Source organism: Artemia sp. Qi Xiang Cuo, chromosome 19 (genome assembly GCF_049724085.1).
Source record: "Artemia sp. Qi Xiang Cuo chromosome 19, ASM4972408v1, whole genome shotgun sequence".
NCBI classification, from domain to species: Eukaryota; Metazoa; Arthropoda; class Branchiopoda; order Anostraca; family Artemiidae; genus Artemia; species Artemia sp. Qi Xiang Cuo.
The window spans coordinates 35,788,818-35,812,454 of NC_142812.1; the positions used below are offsets into that span (position 1 = coordinate 35,788,818).

Below are 23,637 nucleotides of genomic sequence, written 5' to 3' on the forward strand. Positions count from 1 at the left end.
TGCATGTCTGAACCGGTTTTGTCGAGATCCTTTAAGGATTTGCTTAAAGATACTATGCGTCTGAACTGAGCTTTATTCTTTTTAATTAACAAATTTACTACCTTAACTCAACTCCAAAATAAGTTAGTCCTAGAGGGATGTTTCTAGGGGGATGGACAACCGGTATAGTTGCTCCGAGCATCGTGTGAAACCATTGCAACTTCCATTTGAATTTTAAAAATAAAAACTAGCAACCGGGGATTTTCGGTATTGTGTAAATTATATAGGAGTAGATTTTTCGTTGTTATTTATTTATTTTTTTTTATAGAATCAAGTCATAGATAAGATATAGATATAAATGACGATAAGGTCTTGCGTTATCTATAGTCATAGCTTCTGAAACGCAGTGTCATGGGTGACCGCCAATATTAACTTCAGTTCACTTTAGAATCGCGAAACAAGAGGGTATACACGAAGGTAATTTTCAAGTTAATTTTGTATATTGAAATTTAATTTAATATAGCCTATTTACTTCTTAATGATGCTGCTCTGATGAGTTGAGTATATTTTGTTTCAGTTTGAAATTATATTTCTTAGTTAATAGCATACAACTACCACAAAACACTATTAAGTAATAAATGAAACCCAAAACAAACAGAAATTAAAATAAATCAAACTCAAAACGAGCAGAAGTGAGCCTGAGTAGCCTAGGGTTCTAAACCCTATGATTTGTAAGAGCCAGAATATAATTCGTACTTTACTGAAAAAAATTCAAAATGAATTTACTGATAAAATGTGCTTTGTAAGTTTAATATACATGCGCTGATATTTATTCCTTAAAATCCCAATTAATTTTTGATTTCTTAAATTTAAAAAAGTGAAAACATTTAAAAGAATTTTTTTCAGTAAAGTACAAATTATATTCTGGCTCTTAGAAATCATAGGGTTTAAAACCCTACACAGATTACTTTCTGCTCGTTTTGAGTTTGACTTACTTTAATTTCTGTTTGTTTTGGGTTTTATTTATTTGTTAAGACTGATTTGTGGTAGTTTTATGCTTAGTAGACTATTTAATTTGATTTTTGTTCATTTTTGGTTTAATGGAGTTCTTCACTTTTTTTGAAAAACTTATTTTGTGCAAAGAGTTTTTTGATTAATTTCTGTTCGTTTTATATTGACGCAGTCTTTTTCAGGGAGAAAGAGTGAGCCTCTTCTGAAGTTAAACAACCATCCCTTCGATTAAAACCTTTAATACCCTCTCCCCCCTGGGCAATTACCTTTAACATCTTCACGCATAAATTTGAGACATAAAAGAAAAAGGTTTAAAAGAAAAAAAAATTAAATAAAAAAAAAATCGACTGAAAATAAGGTTGAGCCCTCCCCAATAGCTCGCTCTTGGCGCAAAAGTTTGACTTTTTGTTCCAATTGATTGAGAAAGACTCCTGAAACACAAGGGCCGTTTAGTTAGAATAAAAAGCTTTTTTAAAAGTTCCAAAATAATTTTAGCGTAAAGAGTGACCTATTGAGGAGGAGGCAACCCCCTCATGAACATAGTATTTCAGGTGAAAAATTTTCTTAGTGCACTTTCATTTGAGAAAGACTTCAAGTTCTGTTCGTTCTCAAAAACACGCCAGAAACGCCTCCTCCGTGGAGAGGTATCCTACAAATACCCGCCCCTAGTAGAAAGTTGTTCCCGTAGGTTTTTGGAGGAAACTCCTCCACACGCCGGAAACCCCTCCTCCGTGGAAAGGTATCCTACAAATACCCGCCCCTAGTAGAAAGTTGTTCCCGTAGGTTTGTATTTTGGCTGTAGATTCTTGTCTTATAACAAGTAATACAAAAATAAAATACCTGGTTTTCAAAGCTCTGGCGTATTTTTCGAAGGATCTGGTGTATTTTTTTCACCTTCTGCCTAGACTGCACCATAGTATAGGTAGGTTTATACTGGTGTCCATATGAAAAAAATATATGGAATGGGCCTTTGAATAGAAATTAAATATAAAAAAAAAGTTTTTTTAACTGAAAGTAAGGAGCCACACTAAAACTTAAAATGAACAGAAATTACTCCGTATACGAAAGGGGTCATCCCCTCCTCAACGTTTCCCTCTTTACGCTAAAGCTTTTTATGGTTTTTAAAAATAAAGTTGTGAGACAGAGTCAAACTTAATCGTAAAGAGCGAGACGTTGAGGAGGGGACGACCCCTTTTACATACGGAATAATTTCTGTTCGTTTTCAGTTTTAATATCGCTCCTTACTTTCAGTTAAAAAAACCTCGTTTTTTCATTTAATTTCTGATTGTTTTACATTAATGTAGCTTTGATTTTGGCTCACCGTATATGAATAATTAAAACGAAATTTGCATCTTAATTTTCTTTTATTGGCTATATGGCTTTCTCAAAATTTTGATCTGACGGAGCTTTTGAATTAACTTACGTAACAAACTTTTATATTCGTATATTTTTATTACATATATTAGGGGGTTCACTCCCTAGTCAATACCTGGCTCTTTACACTAAAGTTCAAATTTTGTTCCAATTCTTTAAGAATGACCGCTTAATCACAAAGGCCCTTAATTAGAATCAATAGCTCTGATGAAAGTACAAAAAAAAATTAGCATAAAGAGCGAGGTTATGACTAGGGGGCAAGTCCAATCATATACGTAATCGTTTCTGTTCGTTTTAAGTTTTGATGTTGCTCCTTACTTTCAATTGAAAAAACTGTTTTTTTTAATTTAATTTCTGATTGTTTTTCCTAAACAATGTTGGGAAATCCGACGCCCCCATCATAGCAATGTCCCTTCACACATGAAAACTTCCTCCATGGATAGATCCTCCCATGTAACCCTTAACCCCCCGCCAACTACCAGAAAAATCCCCCCCCTGAAAACTTTCGTATGCTTCCCAATAGCATATGTAAACATTGGGCAAAGTTCATAGCTTGCAGACCTTCCCCCGGGGACAGTGGGGTATTAAGGCATTCTCAAAGACATAGTTATTGTGTTGTTCGATCAGATTGTTCGATCAAATTTTGATCAGGCGAAATTGGAAAAAAGGGGAGTGAAAGGGGACATAGTTGCCCTCCAGCATTTTTGGTCACTTAAAAAAGCCACTATAACTTTTAATTTCCGTTTGAGTGAGCCCTCTCTTGATGTTCTAGGACCAATGGGTCGGTACGATTACCCCTGAAAAAAAAAGTGAACACGCATCCATGATCTATCTTCAGGCAAAAAATAAAAACTTGCACGTTTTTGCAGATGTGAGCTTGAAACCTGTGTCATAGGGTTTTCTGATACGCTGAATCTGATGGTGTGATTTTCATTAAGATTAATTCACTTTTGGAGGGTGTTTTCCCTCTTTTTCAAAATCATGTAAATTTTCGCAGGCTCGTAGCCTTTGATGAGTAATACTAAGGTTAGTGAGATTTATATATTTCGAATGAGCACTCTAAGCCCCTTCTTTTGATATGTTTATTGACATCAAAATTTCGTTTTTTAAAGTTTCGATTACTATGAGCCGTATCGCTTGTTTTCTTATTCGTTTTTATTACTTATATTTTGTTGCGTATATGAGGGGGGTCTCCTCCTAGTCAATATCTAGCTCTTTACGCTAAATTTCGAATTTTGTTCGATTCACAAATCCCTGAATCACAAAGGCCATTTAATAAGAATAGATAGCACTTTTAAAAGTACTAAAAAAAACTTTAGCGTAAAGACCGAGGTATTGACTAGGGCGCAAACCTCCTCATATACGCAATAGTTTCTCTTCGTTTTAAGTTTTAATGTTGCTCCTTACTTTCAGTTAAAAAAAACTTGTTTTTGCATTTAATTTTTGATCGTTTTTTAAGTAATGCTGGGAAATCTTGCACCCCCTTCTTATAAATGTCCCTTCTCCCAAGGAAATATCCTCCATGGGAAGATCCTCCCACGTAACCCTCTCCACTAACCCCCCTACCAGAAAAAATACCTCCTGAAAACGTCTGTATACTTCCCAATAACCCATACTATATGTAAACACTGGGCAAAGTTCATAACTTGCAGCCCTTCCCCCAGGAACTGTGGGGATTTAAGGTCATCCTTAAAGACATATTTATTATATTTGCAACTATGTTGAAAAAAATGACTATCTCAAAATTTTGAGTGGGTGACTTCGGGGAAAAAATGAGCGAGGGAGAGGCCCAAGTTGCACTCCAATTTTTTTGGTCACTTAAAAATGGCACTAAAAATTTTTAATTTCCGTTCGAATGAGCCCTCTGACGATACTCTAGGTCAACTGGATTGATGCGATCGTCCCCGGGGGAGAAAAAAAAACAACAAATTAACACGCATCCGTGATCTTTCTTCTGGCAAAAAATACAAAAGTCCACATTTTTGCAGATAGGAGCTTGAAACATCTACAGTAGTGTTTTCTGTTACGCTGAATCTGATGATTTGATCTTCATTAAGATTCTATAACTTTTAGGGGGTGTTATCCCCTTTTTTCGAAAATAAGGCAAATTTTTCCAGGCTCGCAACTTTTGATCGGTTAGACTAAATTTGATAAAAGTTATATATGTGAAATCAAAATAAGATTTGATTCTTTTGACGTATCTAATGGTACCAAAATTCAGTTTTTTAGAGTTTCTGTTACCACAAACTGTTTGATTGTTCTCCATTGACAACATTGTGAAACATTACTGGCTAGTTGGGTGAGTCTAAAGCTATTACCTGATTTCTGAACTATGTTCAATCTGGGCTAGCCAGCTTTTCAAAAATGAATACCATTTTCCAAGGCAAAACAACTAATTTTAGGGTTGAACTAACAGCTCAACCTTTCAAAAATTGTTAGTTTCATTAATAAAATATTCGCTTCTTCGGATAATGAATATCCGTGGTTGAATAGATTAGATTTCTAGGAAACTATGCTGGGTTGCCAACTGCCGACGTCAAAAAAGAGTGCAAATCAAGGGCAAAAATGGGTGCAAGTTGTTGAAAGCGTGTGCAAGTCAAAAAATTTGCGCGCGCGCGACTGCAGCCGCGCACGCAGCCCCTTTCAGTGTTCTGACCATTCTTACGCCAATTACAAATAATTATCAGTTATCCTTCGATCAATAAACATATTATCTTTAAATTTTTCAAATGTGTTTCAAATAAAGTTAGGAAATTAACCTCTAAATAATAAGTAGATGATGATTATCATTCTTTTCTTTAGCTTAAAAGGTAATGCTCTGCTTGAAATTTGCAGATATTTATTTTGATTGCTTAGATCTTTAACTGAACTATAATTGACTGAATCCAATGTTTATTTAAAGTTTTGTTTCCATTCTATCCAAACTTTTTGAAAGGACCATAAGAGGTCCAAGTAACTAGTTGTGAACTACAGCTGACTTCACTGTAGTCAAGTCAAGTACCGTACCCTAGCACAGCGAAAAAAAAATGGAAGCAGAAACAAAACAGATTTATCATCCTTCAAAACAGCACACAAAATTGCGTGTTAATTGCATTTTCATTTGCATTTTGTCACGTTGTGCCTCAGTGTCATCCAGCAAATTCGGAAACAGTTGAAGAAGAGGCACAAGAGTATCCACATCTCAAGATAAGGCAATATTTGGACTTAAAGCATTCGAGATTTTCCAACGTTAGTTCATTGTAGTCAATTCGTTTGCTTATTTGTGAGCACAATTCAGAAAAAAATTCAGACAGTTCATCTGGATGCAGTGAACCTGCTAAACACTCAATAGGCCAGTGTTTTTCAGGCTTCTCATGAGGCACAGTGCATTTGGTCTCAACTTTATGAAATTTAGTGCAAGAAAATGAGATTGGCTCAACCGAACTTTAAATGGATCTTGTACGCGCCCTATTTCTTCCTTTTTGACAAAGCACTTGAGGAGCAACAGATACGTCTGTCGTGAACTTTCCAAAAGCCTGTGAATTCGTGTTCCATTAGCTTGAAACTCTCTGTTTAGTGCATAAATCTTTTGCAAGACAAATGAAAGAAAATACTAATTAACTTTCACAGATGAATCACGCATAAAAGCAAGAATTTTATTGGCCTTTTCTTCGGCTCCTCTATCTCTAGCAGTCACCTTCTCCATGGTTGGTAAAGAATAAAAGGAGCGGGTTCCACTAGAAACCCGCAAGTACTAAGAACTTTAGCGCGAAGAGCGAGGTGTTGGGGAGGGGGCAATCCTCTTTAAACACGTTGTAATTAGTAGGGTAAGAGGTACCATTTTGCTCGGGTATATAGTAATTTCCATGTTATTTGCTCGGGGGTATAGCAATTTCTACGTTATTCTATAGAAGCTCTACACCTTTTCAAAGAGATTCAGAGCTCCCTCACATAATGAATTTGAGGGTCGATGTAGTGAAATTATGTCACTATTCTAGTTTTTCTAAACCAGTATTGCCTATAATTTAATATATTCAAATATTTTTTTTGATAACTTGATAGATGATTTGATTTGAATAAAAGGAATTCAAATATTTTGCCTATGAAATAGACTGTCGTATTGTAGCATTTTACAATTTGAATAACTCTTTCAAAGAGTAAAAAGGGGTAATGAGATTCGCAAATTGGACACTTTCAACGATATTAATTAATGTTTTGAATAGTAGGAGTGTGAATGATTCTAATTAGTGATTGAATTGTATGAAGGTGGAGAAAAAAAAGGATTAAACTGATTAGCAGTTAAGGTAACCCCGAAGGAGCTGTTAACTCAGGTAATTTGTCATAAATTTGAAACAACATCAGCCTATGAAAATGGCTAACGACGATAGAATGACATTGTGACTTGACCTAACTTTACCTTTCCGATGTGGTCTGTATAATACAAAAGTGATGTTTGATAAGCATTGTCAATTTAAAATAAGATCTAACGTTCATTTGTTCCCCCATTTCTGAGGGCAGGGGAGTGGGGGACTCAGCAAACCAATACAATCGGGAGTGAATTATCTTCTCATATAATTTTCCCAGAACAGGGGTAATCATAATGGGTCTGAAGGAATTGGGGTCCTCTTTGGGTTTATTTTGTTTTAATATAGGGATGATGAGTGATGTTTTCCAAGCAGATGGGAAGAAGGAATTGCTCCAGGCATTGTTGAAGAGAGATAAGAGTACTTTTTTAAACTCTATTGGAAGGTGTTGGAGCAAAGATGGATGGATCTGGTCGTGGCTGCAAGATGTTTTGGGTTTGATTGAATTGATTGCTAGTTTGACTTTTGGATTGTTTCTTTCCCTTCTTCTAGCAGTTACACTTTTTGGGGCTTCTGTTCTTTGGCAGTCCAAGCTGCATTCACCTATTTCTTAAATGAGGCAAATTACGAGTTATAAGGATCTTGTCTGGTGACCTTAGGACGGAGGATTATCATACGATTCTTAGATACAGTCTTTTGAATTCTCCTATTAAAATAATTATGTGCTTTAGTGGGTAAATTGAGATTATATTCCTTTTAAGTTTCTGGTTAATTTTCTTCAGTGTTGGGTCTGTACTTAAATGTATGTACTTGAGTACAGTTCCAAGCAAAGACATTAAACTTGGGCCGTGTCTTCATTATGGCTTTTCAGGCAAAGTTGCCCGTGCTTTTTTACTTTTCAGGCAGCCCTAGTGTTATTGGTACTTTTTAAGGATTAAAAGGAAAATAAGGCGCAGTTAAAGTGAGTTTTACAGAAAAGTTTTTTTTTCAATGAACAAAAAGCTGTTTTCACTTGGCCGAATTCACCTGAAAAAGCCATAGTGAAGACGGTACTTTAGACATTCAACTTAAAGACATTTTTTGAAAAATACTTTAAGTACATTCTCTAATAGATTTTTCGTGTACTTATCGGTACTTAAGTACCAAGTATATTTTTGTCTTGAACTTGTCTAAACTCGTCTAGAAATTCGAACAAATTTCAAAATGTTGGGCTTATTATAAATGAAGAACAGGATTTTTCTATAGAATTGCAAAGTGGCTGTTTTTGAGGCAGCGAATTTGAATGTAAATCAATGCTGATATTTCTTGAAGAAGACACTGGCCTGCTGAATGTATCTTCCGTTTTTGCATTTAAAAAATTGTTGTTTTTTTGTGGCGTTTCCACCCTTGCTCGTATCAGACATTTGTCAAATACAGGAAGGAAGAAGAAAAACAGTCTTCGGAAATGAAAAGACTCCTAATGGATGATGAAGGAAATAAAGAAAGCATGGAAGAGGGGGCAATGCAAGATTCGTGCTTTCTTTCAAGTACAAGTAGCTCTGAAAAGCTGCCAAATTATGAAAGAGCAAGAACCCAAAGTAGACAATTTTTTGAAACGAGACTGGTAAAACTGAGTAAAAGCCAAGTTGATGATTTAATAGTCAACTATGTTGTTGAGTCTACTTGCCCTATAAGCACTGTTGAGAAATCTGCCTTCATAAAACTGGTTCAAGGATTGGCTGAATATGCAACCGTAATGACACGAAAAGCACTATATTCGTGTGTTGAATTGAAGTATATAGCAAAAGCAAAGAAAAGATCCTTGAAATAAATTTCAAGGATTCTATTTCGTGAAACTGACTATTTTTACACCACAGCTGACATTAGGAGCACAAATCGCAATAGCCATAGCCATAGGTGTTACGGGTCATTGGCTTGACTTTGATTATGTAAAGAAGTCGGCTGCAATTTTGTGCAGACGTTTGGAACCCACGATTTTTCTGTTTGTGCTTCCCATCTAAGCTCAATCAAGGAAGACTATAGCTTATGCCAGACAAAAATTGTCAAAATAGTGACGGATAATGGCAACAATTTTGTTAAAGCTTTCAGAGAGTAGGCTGCTCCGTCAGCGACAGAGAAAGAGAGTGAACTGCCAGTTTTTAGTTTTTGAAAGATTTTGATGATGTGTTTGACTCTTATGAAGATACTGTTGCCATAGAATCTGTTGGTCACATCCTCGACAACAGCATAGATGATATCGACAGTGAAAATTTTTTATCTCCCATAGCATTTTTTGAAACGAGACTGGTAAAACTGAGTAAAAGCCAAGTTGATGATTTAATAGTCAACTATGTTGTTGAGTCTACTTGCCCTATAAGCACTGTTGAGAAATCTGCCTTCATAAAACTGGTTCAAGGATTGGCTGAATATGCAACCGTAATGACACGAAAAGCACTATATTCGTGTGTTGAATTGAAGTATATAGCAAAAGCAAAGAAAAGATCCTTGAAATAAATTTCAAGGATTCTATTTCGTGAAACTGACCATTTTTACACCACAGCTGACATTAGGAGCACAAATCGCAATAGCCATAGCCATAGGTGTTACGGGTCATTGGCTTGACTTTGATTATGTAAAGAAGTCGGCTGCAATTTTGTGCAGACGTTTGGAACCCACGATTTTTCTGTTTGTGCTTCCCATCTAAGCTCAATCAAGGAAGACTATAGCTTATGCCAGACAAAAATTGTCAAAATAGTGACGGATAATGGCAACAATTTTGTTAAAGCTTTCAGAGAGTAGGCTGCTCCGTCAGCGACAGAGAAAGAGAGTGAACTGCCAGTTTTTAGTTTTTGAAAGATTTTGATGATGTGTTTGACTCTTATGAAGATACTGTTGCCATAGAATCTGTTGGTCACATTCTCGACAACAGCATAGATGATATCGACAGTGAAAATTTTTTATCTCCCATAGCATTTGAGATGCTGCAGTTATACAGTGAACCAGGTTGGACAAAAAGATAGTGAGCAAACATTTGTTAACGTTTCATTTCAAAGACTTTATTAATCCGCCATGTCCAAATGAAAAAGCAAATGGAATGCAACAAATCATAGCACAAAAGCACTGCCGACAAGTTTTTGGATCCATTGTGCCAAGCCTTAGATTTTTTACAATGCAAAAAAAAATTGCTATGTTGGTGCTGTTTTGCCAGTACTTTATGGTTTGGACTTTAAATTAAAAGGACTTCAGAATATTCGTATCCTCAAGCATGCTTTGCCATTAGTAAAGGCCATTTTAGGTGGTTTGCATTAACGCTTTACATAAGTTTTCTCAATGGAATTGGAAGAGAAAGCCTTCAGTGTCTTCAATGATGAACTGGCTGAAGGTGCTGAGAAGTCTGGTAAAAATGAGACTAATGATTTGTTTTCGTTTATGGAAGATGTTGATACTGTCAGTGATCAAAAAGTAAATATAGACACTAGTCTCAGCGCTTAATTCTTCAAATTTCTTCAACACCAGAGAAGGAACCTCGATTCTCTGGAAGACTATCCGAAAGTTGAAAAACTGTTTTAGAAATTTAATACCCCTCTTCCATCATCGGCACCTGCTGAACGCCTATTTTTCGTTACAGAAGATGTATTGATTGCAAAAAGAAACCGCTTACAAGATGTTAAGTTTGAGATACTTTTGCTATTAAAAGTTAACAAAGATGTCATGACACCTCATTAAAATAAGAACCTTTTTTCAGACATCTTTTTTCGAAGTAGTGGGATATTAAACTGTGCTATTGGTCATAGTGCTATGGCAACTGTTTAGACGAAGTTTTCATGGCTTATGTTCAGTCTTCATTGACATATTCTGGTGCCAGATTCTGGAATCCGGACCAATAAAGACCAGTCATCTGTTGATGGATCTGTCAATCTTTCAAGAAATGACCGGTCTTCATTGATCCAGATTCCGGAATCTAGCGTCAGAATCTGTCAATGAAGGCTGAACTTAAGTTTTTTAAGTTAATTTAATGCATTGTTCACATTGTTGTGATAATCTATGTTTCCGTATATAATAAAACAACCACGTAAAGCTAATATTTTGTCATTTTGACTTCTATATCTTTCTTGACGCGTTGATACAATCAATTAAGCATTCTGATTGGTGATACATGCGAGAAAATAGAACCAAGCTTCATTTTCCTTATTCCTCTTATCTTATCCTTATTTCTCACGTCACCCGCCATGTTTAACCAATGAAGCCGCTATGAAAATCTATACTGGTGAAATTTTTAGGCAGTTTATATTAATTTAACGAATGTGAAGCCATTTTTTGTGTTTTTGTTAGCTATAAAAGTTCTAATATGGTTGAAGCTCAGTTGTTGTGGGTGGTACACAGGGCCGTATCCAGGATTCTCGTTTGGAAGGGTTTTAACCAAAGAATAATTATTTGGGGAGGAGGTTTACCAAATAAATACCCTCTCATGAACTTTTTCTAACAGCCTAGAGTAAGATTGGGGTATTTTAGAGATGAATTTGCAAGACAAAAAAGCATTTGTTGGGGGGGGGGGGGGGTTCAAACCTGGTAACCCCCCTGGATACGGCCCTGGTGGTACTAGAATGGAGGTCCTTTTCACTTCTCCACTCGAAATAATGGATCAACTAATGTCAATTTCTCACCTGACGACCTAACCATATTCTTTACCATGCAAAAAAATCCTTCAAATCATGTACTTCCGTACTTAAGTACAATTTACTTCGAGTACTTAGTACTGATACCTAATTATACCTTTGGTTGAGTACTTGGTACTTATAGTTAAATATCTTTTTAGAGTACATGACCCAACACTGATTTTCAGGCACAAAAGCAATTTTCAATTTGGCTCATTATACCTCAAAATCCAAATTCTGATGGAAATTTGATAGTTTTATGCAACACCTCCTTTTCCATTTCACTTGAAATGCTACTATGCATACTTATACCGGTATCACATGCCGCGGTTTATCACTTACGTTAATTAGCTTCTACTACGGAGCTTTTGGGGGGGGGGCTGGTTGCCCTCCAGTCACTTCGACTATTAAAAAGAGCACTAAAACTTGCCATTTCTAATCGAATGAACCCCTTTTGAATTATTTTACGACAACTCCTTCTATATGAAGGGCCTTGGTCTAAGAAAATATAAAAATAATAATAAGGAAATATTTTGAGTCTGTCAGAGACTTAAAATATTTGTCATGCCCTTTTCCCCCCAAATGTATCTGATCAAAATTTTGAGATAGCCATTTTATTCGAAATAGTAAAAAAGTGAAATGATTATTCCTCCATTAATAGACCCCCCCCCAGCATCCGATGCATGGGCTGTAGGTTACACAAGTTGTCTCATTGTTAACATATAAGGTTTTCTGTTAAGAAAAGAGGACAGGTTTGATCCTGGATCTCCAAAAAAATTTAAAACATTGAGATGAAACTCTTGGCAAATGTTGAGAGGGATACCAAACAAAATCGAAACACACTTTGTCCATGCTAGTTGTGAAAATGATAGATCAGCACTATCTAAGGAATGGCTTTTAGTATTAGGCTGAAAATATCAATGTATGTTCAGGGAATGTTGAAGAGAGGTTGGAGGGCAGCCAGACCCCCTCCTTCCCCTTTTTGTGCTCCCTCTCCTCAACAGTGATCAAAAATGTTAATTGCCATTTTGTGCAAACTAGTCAAAACACAAATTTTCAATTAGGTTTCATCAGATATCTCACTCCCATCAAAACCCTTGGACATCCACCTATGCAAAACTCGCTCATCCGTGTAATGTAGCTGAATTTAATTGGATAGGATAGCACTCTGCCTGCGTTTTAATTGGATTAGATAACGCTCTGGCTGAGCAATGTCATTGGATATTGCCAACCTTTAGGAAGGCAAATCTTCTTATCGAATAGTTTTTGAGGTTTGCATTTCATTGAGGGGGAGGGGGGCAAGAGGGGGAGTCCAAATCTGGAGAGTCAAGGGTCATGGGCTTTCCTGCAGGTGAAAGCTGTGGCGGTTCTTGCCTCTTCAATTTGCTTATACTTAAAGTAAGTATTAAGTATTGTTATATAATTATTACAGTAAGTAAGTAAATTACTGCCAACTAAACCCTCTAATTTATTTTAAAATAGATAAATTTGAAAAATGAAAAAAATAATTATAAATGTTAGATAAATTGTTCGGAAAGTCCTCTCGTTGAGGGCGGAATGGGCACCCCAGGCGAGTGCCCTCTAAATCCCCTCCTCTAAAACTGCATGTACGGAAAGGGCTTGTGAAAAACACAAGCCTAAGTGTATTTTAAAGATGTCTGGAAACTCTGATGATTCTGTTCGAAATTTAATACCGTTAATCTAGGGGGATTTTCACTTTTTTTTATTGTTTTACTGTATGAAGACGTAGATGGGAATCAAATCCCTTTGCAACAATTTTTCTTGTTCTTCCACTTTCCATTGTATTTTTAAAGTTGGTTCTGAGCTAAAGAAAGAAAGTAAGGAGCTTTGTCCTTTCTTGGCTATATTAGCCTGCTATAACGAAACAAAATTGATAAAAACCAACAAAGAGAAAAATCTCAATGAAAAAAACAACAACAAACGAGACTATGGCCAGTGGAGAGAAAAGAAAAGACAAATTCATAGCAGCATTGATAGTTCGCAAGCATCTCAAGCAAAGTGTCTTCAGCGTGACAGACAAAAGAAGTACAAGATAAAAAAAAACAATTTAAAACTAAAAAAACAATAAAACAAACACCAAAAAAAAAAATATGCAATTAGCGCAAACTGTGATCCACGTAGGGAAAAGATGCTAATATGGAGTTACTTCAGAAAGAACACCAGAACAACTGCGGAAAAATAAAAAAATAGAAACTACTTTAACTGTTATGTTACGAAATAATCATTTTATTGGCTATTATTGAAGCAGTTCGTTTAGGTCTAGCAGGTAAAATAGTCCCCTGGTGATTATTTATAATCTTAATTCCCTTATTGACTGTTAATTCACTCTTTAGAAGATTATCATAAATTGGGTCAATATTTAAACTACATGTATCCCTATTTATCGAGAGGTTAGCAAACATATGTTTTTTAATTTCAGTGGCTTCTCTAGCCCATTGTGTGTACCCCTTATCATTTGAAATAGCTAAGGCCTCAACAAATTTTACAAAATGATAAGGTTGAAACCAAATATGTTGAGCTGAAGCTAAAACAAAAGTTTTCGGAGCCTTGCTTAACTGTAGGGTTTTTTCTATGGAATTTCGGTGTTCAATAAACCTTTCAAGAAATTGTTGCTGAGTATTACCAATACAGAACTTCCCGCAAGAACACGGGATTTTATACACCCCACTTATTAAATTTCCCCGGGTCAAATCCTTACCAGAATTAAAGAAACTACCCAATGGCCTCAACGATTGGAAACATTTATCAATACCAAATTTACGCAAAACCCGTGAAAGTTTCTCACCCAAACCAGGTACATATGGCAATGAAATGAAACTTTTCGATACATTTAAATCTGAAGACTGAGAAACTCCAATAACCCTACTATTATGTTTAATACGCCTATTTTCAATTATTTTGTCAATGAACTCAATTGGGTAATTATTACAAAACAAAATATCCCTCAAGTATAACAATTCCGAATCCAGAAATTCCTGGGAACAAATTCTAAAGGCTCTATCCACTAGTGAAATTACAATCCCCCTGTTTCACCAACATAGGGTGGCAAGAATGAAAATTCAAATACCTATCATTGTGCGTTGGTTTTCTGTAAATCGAGAAAAGTAAATGGAGATCCCTTTTAATTAATAAAATATCCAGAAAAGGTAATTTATTATTTTCCTCAAACTCAACTGTAAATTTAATATTGTTATCAAAACTATTTAAAGGCTTACAAAATAGGTCTAAGGAGTCCAATCCATGTTTCCAAATGCACACCACATCATCCATGAACCTACCCCAGAAACATTAGCCATCTTTCATAATATTGATATAAATTATATTCTTAATAAAGTTTTAAAACGCGTCAAAATCGAGAGCTGGACAAACATATTTTTACATAACTGGTTAAGGGACCGAAAATTTGGCCATCTTACATCACTGAGCCTACGGACGCGTTATTCTGAATTAATAATTCACAGAATATATAGAAGCCCAGCTGTTCGATCTTGGGACAACTTGTGCATGCGCTCATCCACCTGAAGGGGGGGGGGTGTACCAAGCGGTTAAAAAGCAAAGATTGCACGTTAGTTCCCTAAGTCTTAAATAGAACATTTTTCTTCAAGCCATAACGAAGAAAAGTTACTATTTAGCAAAGACGTAACTCAGTTAATTTCAAAAACATTATACAATACATAAATAAACAAAGCACGTGCATCAAACAGACATAAATTAAGTAGTGTACTCAGCTTTTGCTGCAGAGAGTTGCTGTAAACAACAATAGTCTACTATAAACAAGCTTTCGGGTGAGTGATGGTGAGTTTAATAAGCTCGGCTTTCGTACCAGCTTTACCGTTACTATTATAGTGCAAATACCCCTTCCACTTTCCTCAACTCTTGCGCCCATCACAGAAGAATAAATGTCGCAGTTGAACTACGCACTAAGCCAACATTCCCTTGCATCGCGTCATTCAGTTTTATGTAATTTGAAAATTACCTCTTAGGAAACCAAAAAGTACACCCTTTAAATTGCCATTGTTGAAACCTTATAAAACAAGATCAAAACCCCCATCATTGAACAGCAAGAAAAAATCGTTTTTTTTTGCATGGGCAGCAGTGATATGTCTTCTTCTTTTTCTTTGTTATTACTGAGGCACTAGAATATCACAGAGAGCTGTTTAAGGACTCATAAAAGCTAATTCTTATATCTTATCGTTCTTTTTTGTTTATTAGACTCGACAAGGATGTCATAAAGCACCACATGGTACTCCAAGTTGCGCAATTTGGGTGATATTTTTTTGGAATGGAAAGGCTGGGCAGGGTACATGGCCATGATAGAGAGTTAATTGTGGCCTCATTTTTAAACTACTCTTCATATTTAATTGATCTATATAAATTTGACTTATTATGACAATCATAAAGTGCCAAATGGCACCCAAAAAGTGCAGTTTGATTTATTTTTTCTTTTTTTTTAAATGAAAACCATAGGCAGCGCAACAGCGCTGCCTAAGTAAAGAACGGTGTTGGGACAATGTATTATTTATATTTTTTGGGTTTTTTGGTTTCTTGGTCTAGACCAGGGCACTTCGTATCGAAGGAGTTGTCGTAGGAACTTCGAAAAGGAATCATTCGATTGGAAATTGGAGTGGCTTGTGCTCTTTTTAATAGTCGAAAGAGATTGGAAGGAAAATTACACCCCTTCCACGCCCACCATTTCCCCAAAAACATCCGATCAAAACTTAGAGATAGCCATTTTGTTCAGCGTAGTTGATTTCCAGATAGAAATTATGTTTTTGAGCAGGACACTCCCCCACAGCCCTCAGGGCAAGGGTCGTAAGTTATGCCCTGGGGGCATATAAGGTTTTTATAGAAAGCTTTGTCGTAGAAACTTCGAAAAGAGCTCATTCGATTGGGCTAAAACTCTTTTTAATAGTAGAAAGTGATTGGAGGGCAACTAACCCTCCTCTCACGCCCACCTATTCCCCAAACACATACAATCAAAATTTCGAGATAGTCATTTTGTTAAACGTAGTTGAAAGTTCTGGAAATTAGGTCTTTGAGGATGACACCCCCCCTAGCTCTCAGAGCAAGGGTTGTAAGTTATGTCCTGGGGGCATATCAGGTTCTTACAGAAACCGTTGTCTTAGACACTTCAAAAAGGGCTCATTCGATTGGAAATTGAAATGGCTAGTCCTTTTTTAATAGTTGAAAGTGATTGGAGAGCAACTAACCCCCTCTCACGCCCACCTCTTCCCCAAACACATCTAATAAAATTTTGAGATAGCTATTTTGTTCAACGTAGTTAAAAGTTCTGTAAATTAGGTCTTTGAGGATGACAACCCCCTCACAGCCCTTAGGGCAAGGGTTGAAAGTTGTGCCCTGGGGGTATATAAGGTGTTTATAGAAAGTGTTGTCGTAGAAACTCCAAAAAGGACTCGTTCGATTGGAAATTGAAAGGGCCAGTGCCCATTTTAATAGTTGGAAGTGATTGGAGGGCAACCAACCTCCCTCTCACGCCCACCCTTTTTCCAAACACATCTAATCAAAATTTTGAGATAGCAATTTTGCTCAACGTAGTTGAAAGTTCTGCAAATTAGGTTTTTGAGGATGACAACCCCCCAAACCCTCAGGGCAAGAGTTGTAAGTTATGCCCTAGGGGCACATAAGGTTTATATAGGAAATTTTGTCGTAGAAACTTCAAAAGGGATCATTCGATTGGAAACTGAAAGGGCTAGTGCCTTTTTAATAGTTGAAAGTGATTGGAGAGCAACTAACGCCCCTTTCACGCCCACCATTTCCCCAAATACATCCAATCGAAATTTTGAGTTAGCCATTTTTTCAATGTAGTTGACAGTTCTGGAAATTAGGTCTTTGAGGATGACCCCCTCACAGCCCTCAGGGCAAGGGCTGTAATTTATGCCCTGGGGGCATATAAGGTGTTCATAGAATGCATTTTCGTAGGAACTCAAAAACGGCTCATTCGATTGGAAATTGAAAGGGCTAGTGCCCTTCGAAATAGTCAAAAGTGATTGGAAGGCTTGACATTTTTATAGCAAAGATCGATGTGGGTACAGTGTATTTTTTTTCTTCTTTTGTTTAGACCAGGGCACTTCGTATCGAAGGAGTTGTCGTAGAAACTTCAAAAGGGCTCATTCGATTGAAAATAGAAAAGGCTAATGCCGGTTTTTAATAGTTGAAAGTGATTGTAGGGCAACTAATCACCCTCCCACGCCCACCTTCCCATTTGCCCATTATGTTTAAAAACTAAATGTTGCCTTAAGATTAAATCAAAATGCACTGTGTTAACGCTAATTCCCAATAGGGGTTCTCAGCAGTATCCCAAGAACGACTGAGGGTATTATATTCAAACTTTAGGGGCTAATTCTGCTGTTTAAATTTTAACCAAATCAAAATAGCGTAAGTGTATCCAAGCTATCAAAGAAAGTAAACAGTTTTTTTTTGCGAATGGTATCAAGTTTTCTATTTCAGGTCAACTAGAGGAGGTTGAAACTGAATTAAACACTACTATTCCTGTCCAGATTTTCAAAAGGGTGTATGTTGTTAAAAGATTTTTCCAGCATACAAATAGCAGGCCAAATTATAAAGTCTTAAAAAAATTAAAAGATTTAAACTATTATTTTCTTTTTCCCTGAAAAGACTGTGTCAATATGAAACGAACAGAAACTAATTAAAAAAAATTTTCCACAAAATAATTATTTTCAAAGAAAAGTAAAGAGCTCCATAAGACCAAAAATGAGCCAAAATAAAATCAAATAATCTACCAAGCGTGAAACTACCGCAAATCAGTATCGACAAATAAATGAAACTCTAAATAAGCGGAAACTGTAATAAATAACCAATTCTAACTTGAAACAAGCAGATATTGTCATGAGTTGTGCGCAAAACCCCTATGGCTTTCCAATGCGAGATCAAAATATAGACTTTACTGAAAAAAAATATAAATGTCTTTACTTTTATAACTTTAAAAAATCGTATCGAAGGAATTGTCGTAGAAACTTCGAAAAGGGCTCATTCGATTAAAAACAGAAAAGGCTAATGCCGTTTTTAATAATCGAAAGTGATTGGAGGCCAACTAATCCCCCTCCCACGCCCACCTTCCCCTTTGCCCATTATGTTTAAAAGCTAAACGTTGCCTTAAGATTAAATCAAATGCGCTGTATTAATGCTAATTCCCAATAAGGGTTCTCAGGAGTATCCCAAGAACGACTGAGGGTATTATGTTCAAACTTTTGGGGCTAATTCTACTGTTTAAAATTTAACCAAATCAAAATAGCGTAAGTGTATCCAAGCTATCAAAGAAAGTAAACAGTTTTTTTTGCGAATGGTATCAAGTTTTCTATTTCAGGTCAACTAGAGGAGGTTGAAACTGAATTAAACACTACTATTCCTGTCCAGATTTTTAAAAGGGTGTATGTTGTTAAAAGTTTTCTCCAGCATACAAATAGCAGGCCAAATTATAAAGTCTTAAAAAAATGAAAAGATTTAAACTATTATTTTCTTTTTCCCTGAAAAGAACTGTGTCAATATAAAACGAACAGAAATTAATTAAAAAAACTTTCCACAAAATAAGTTTTTCAAAGAACAGTAAAAAACTCTATAAAACCGAAAAAGAGCAAAAATAGAATCAAATAATCTACTAATCGTGAAACTACCACAAATCAGCATCGATAGATAAATGAAATCCAAAACGAACAGTAATTACAATGAATAATCGAGTCAAACTCAAAACGAGCAGAAATTAACATGAGTAGGGCTCAAAACCCCCTATGCCTTCCCAAGGGCAGAACATAATTTGTACTTTACTGAAAAAAATACAAATGAATGTGCATTTTCAGTTTAATATACATATACTGTTATTTAGTAATCAAAATGTTAATATTATTTTATTTATTAAAGTTATAAAAATAAAAACATTTATATTTTTTTCAGTAAAGCTCAAATTATGTTCTGTCCTTGGGAAGGCATAGGTGTTTTGAGCCCTACTCATATTATTTTTTGCCCGTTTTGAGTTTTATTTATTTATCGATGCTGATTTGTGGTAGTTTTACGCTTGGTAGATTATTTGATTTTATTTTTGCTCATTTTTGGTTAAATGGAGTTCTTTACTTTTCTTTGAAAAACTTATTTTGTGGGAAAAGTTTTTATTAATTAATAACAAAAAGGGTCTTCTCCAATGGAAAAAACTCCGCGGACAAATTTCACCTAAAAAGTTTCCCCACCCTTGCGGAAAGTGTTCTTCATAGAGAATCTCCTTGGAAATATTCCTTAAATTTGAAATAGCAACAGTATCTTAATTTAAAGTGTTCAAAACAAATGTCTGAATTATTTAAATTACCCGTTGAGCATTGTTTGGTTAAGAATATCCAGAAAATCTGAATACTTCTTGATAGCATTGCGGCAGGAAGCTTACGTTAATTAAAAATTGCCAGAGATGCCAATCGGATGGGAAAATTTACACCTAGAGTTTGAAAATTACCTCCCCTTTGTATCCTTGTTAAAAACCGAAATCTGAGAAAAATTACACGAAGTTTTTTTATATGTCAGTCAGGGTGTGGGGGGGGGGTATATATTTCCGGAAGGAAGTAAGGGGGTATAGCTTGTGTGTAATTTGGAAAAAATTACACACAAGTTTTTGTGTAAATTAGGGTATGGGGGTATACAATTCGGTACATTTAAAACACGTTTTAAATGTTTTAAATTTTTTACTGTCATAAATAAGAGATTATAAAATTTTTAAGGAATAAATATCAGTATATGTCAATTAAACTGACAATCCACGGTCATTCAATTTTTTCAGTAAAGCACAAATTGTGTTCTGGTCTTAAGAAGGCATGGGGTTTATCAGCCGTGTTAATGTAAATTTTTGCCCGTTATGAGTTTGATTCGGATATTTATTGTAATTTATTTTCGTTTTGAGTTTCATTTATTTATTGATAGTAATTTGTCGTATTTCTACGCTTTGAAAATTATTTGACTTCATTGTCGCTCATTTTTGGCTTAATGGAGCTCTTTACTTTTCTTTGGAAAACTTGTTTTGTGGAAAAAGCTTTTTAAAATTAATCACTAAGAAAAGGGAAAATTTTTATTCTGGATGCATACGAAAAGGCCAAAGGTACTAAAGTCAAACTTTCAAGAGTGTTTAAAGGTATATTAAAATAAATCAAAAGGCATTATGTGTATCTTGTTTATCAAAAAGGCAGATCTGCACTATCTTAAGGACGGATGAGGATATTAACTTGAAACTTTCCGAAATTTCTGCAAGAGGCTATTTTAAAGTCTCTGGAAGGCTGCCAAACTCCTCCAATGCTGTCTTTAGCTTTCCTCTCTCCAAAAACATTCGCTCAAAATTTTGAAATACCCATCTTGTTCAAAATAGTCTTAATGTCAAAGCAAACACACATTATAGTGCTAGATCGGGGCAATAGATAAAAACGAAAATTAATGCCCTTATGCGTCAGATGTTGCTAGACATGCAAAAATATTGATCATGGAAGGCGATAGCTATGAGGTTTTCTATACAGTTTCCCCTTAAGTAAAAGAATTGTCCTGTAAAAAATTTGATTTACAAACAACTAAGCGTGGAATTATGATTGAATGGCATCTTTCAAAACAATTATTAAAATCCTCAGCAGTATATATAGCAGTTTATACAATATTATGGACAAATATATGCAACCCCTACACTAGAACAAAATTATATTTTGTGACTGATTGGTATTGGGACGGTGAGAAATTTTGAAATAATACTGCAGTTGCATTCCGTTTCCGTAGTTAACTCATGTGGTATAAATTCCCACTTTTTTCGACATTTCATTAGTAAATGTTGGAAAAAAATCGATGCTATTCCACCGATTCAATCTTTGAATCCAGAGACCCATCTATACTGGCTAGATAAAAAAAAACACATTATTATTTGCCTTCTTTTCTAAACAATTTTTCGAAAATCTGTTTTTCCTAAATTATTATACCGACCTCGGAAGGAGTATTTCTACTCATATACTTAGTTTTAAGTGTATACTAGTACAAGTCTTGATTAAAGTTCAGATATTTCAAAAGAGCTTTGCCTTTATTTTAATGTTTTAGGATGAACAGCGTAGGTGATATGTCATATAATGAAGAACTTTAATCAAATGAAAATAGGCACTAAAGTGGCCACCATTTGCTCACTGAAATCCAGAACGTAAGTTAATAATATTTTTACACTTCTCATTTATTTACTTTCTATTATATGAATCCCCTGAAAGACAACAGTGTTGTAATAACCACCCCGATTTGCAAAAAATTGCAAACCCAAATTTGATGGCAAAAAAAAAAAAAAAATGATATCAGTTTCTTTGCCTCCGTGCAAAGATAATACAGGAAAGATTCCCTTGATAATCTAAATTTAGTTGAATAATTTTGAGCGGTATTTGTCATCAGTAAAATCTAACAGAGATTGCACAAAGTAACTGAAACTGTTTTAAATTTGTTTGCAATAAGAAATAGACTTAACAATTGAAAACTTTTTAATAATTCAACTTTTAAAAGCCAACTAAAACAAAACTTTCGTTGTATCCAAAACCCGAGAAAGCGGTCCTAACCCCAAATCCACCACTGCATTAGGGGGGGGGGACTGTTCCCCCACTTGGATCCGTAACTGCATGAAATTGTACGATATTTAAAAAATCTGATAGATTTTAAAGAAAAGTCACACAGCTGCAATATTCACACATGATTGAATAATTGTATTTACATGCAAATAATTTCATATGTGGGAACCTAGGGTCATACTAATTCATTCTGTGTGGAAATATTAAATGATTTGTTTTCCGTTTTCATTATATTTGATGTTAACAGGCGGCCGAAAAGTCGCAACACTGCACTTTAGCCTTGATAAGAGTTCTTAGTACAAATTGTTTGCACATGACTTTGTTTACAAAACAAACACAGTAACAATAAAAGAATTAGAACCGTTTGTTTCCCCATTTGACAATCGTTTTCCCTTTCACTAAAGGGGTTATACACAAAGTATCTAAAGAAATCAGTAGGCCTAACATAACCATTAGCTGGTTAGTAAAATTCTAGTTTAGGGGCTTTTTGTCAATTTTGTTGAAAGAAAGGAACCTGTAATTTGTGCTTATTTTTTTTCTGTTCTACTATTGTTAGGCTACTACTACGTTTATCACAGAAAAATTATGCCCTTTTCTATAGACATCAGGAAAACATTTAAAATTAAAAATAATATTTGTAAATTCATATTTTTGTGAAATTACAATGTTTCAAATCAATGCTTGTGGAATATATTACTGTTGAATAATTGATTTACTAAACAAATGGTATGTTTTTATCATCTTTTAAAAACCATATTGATGGTCATTTTTTTGTGTGGTGACAAAAAAAGTACTAACGATACTTTAGTGCCCAGTGCCCAAAGCGCCCAAGAACCCAAAACATTTACTTGAGCACCCAAGAACCCATAGCTCCCAACTTGAAAGATAAATACAAGCACACCCAAGTATCAATTCATATAGCCAATTATTAAGTTATTTTAGCTTTGGTACATGGAATTATTCTTTCTTCTTTAAACAGCGATTTAAAAAATTATCCTAACTTAAGTTTGTAAGTCACAGATGGTGTTGATATACGAAAAAAAATTCTACTTGTCACAAAGATTGAAGTCAGCAAACCAATGTGTTGGCAAAGGGAACTTGACAAAGAGAGCATATCAAGTTACAAGAGGGGAAATTTGGCTTCTGTCGGCATTTCGCAGAGACATATCAAGTTGCAGGAGAGATCAACTTTGGGTTCTTTCTGGGCATTCAGAAATATTTGAAATATGTCATTCATTTTTGGGTTCTGATAAATTAAAAATGCTTGTGTTACATGCATGCGGGAGTTGGCCTTGCTAGGGCTTATTATGCCCTATACAGTGTTTTTATTAAGTGAAAAACAATATCTATAGGATTTTTCATAAAATGGAACGTGTGCCCCATTGCTACAGCTCTTTGTGACTTTCTTATTTAACAAAACCAGTTTTTTTCAGTGCCAAGGTCATAAAATTCTATCTTTAAGGCAAAAAAATGAGAAAAAGGTTCCTATTCATCTCAAAACGTGGAGTGCTATCTTCAGACCGATGAAGCATTTAAAATGAGCTGGCACTAGCCACAATTCAGATAAAAAACTCAATGAGTCAGTACAGAGGTGATTGCCAGGGGGTCACACAATATTTCCGGGGATGGAACTATATCTTCTTAACTAGTAGCTCATTTGAAAGCCCGTTTTTCTCAGATTCATAACGGATATGTCATACCATGTTTGAAAGTCTAGAAGTCCAATTTAAAAGTAATTGAAAATAT

At 35.3% G+C, this 23,637-nt stretch overlaps 1 long non-coding RNA gene across 1 annotated transcript; it reads left to right on the plus strand.

Moving 5' to 3' along the window:
• The first annotated feature begins 421 nt into the window (after window positions 1-421).
• Window positions 422-21,482, plus strand: LOC148940786 (uncharacterized). The gene is made up of 3 exons (XR_016143412.1): window positions 422-456; window positions 3,234-3,390; window positions 21,386-21,482. It is a non-coding gene; the product is annotated as an uncharacterized LOC148940786 (long non-coding RNA).
• Window positions 21,483-23,637: the final 2,155 nt, after the last annotated feature.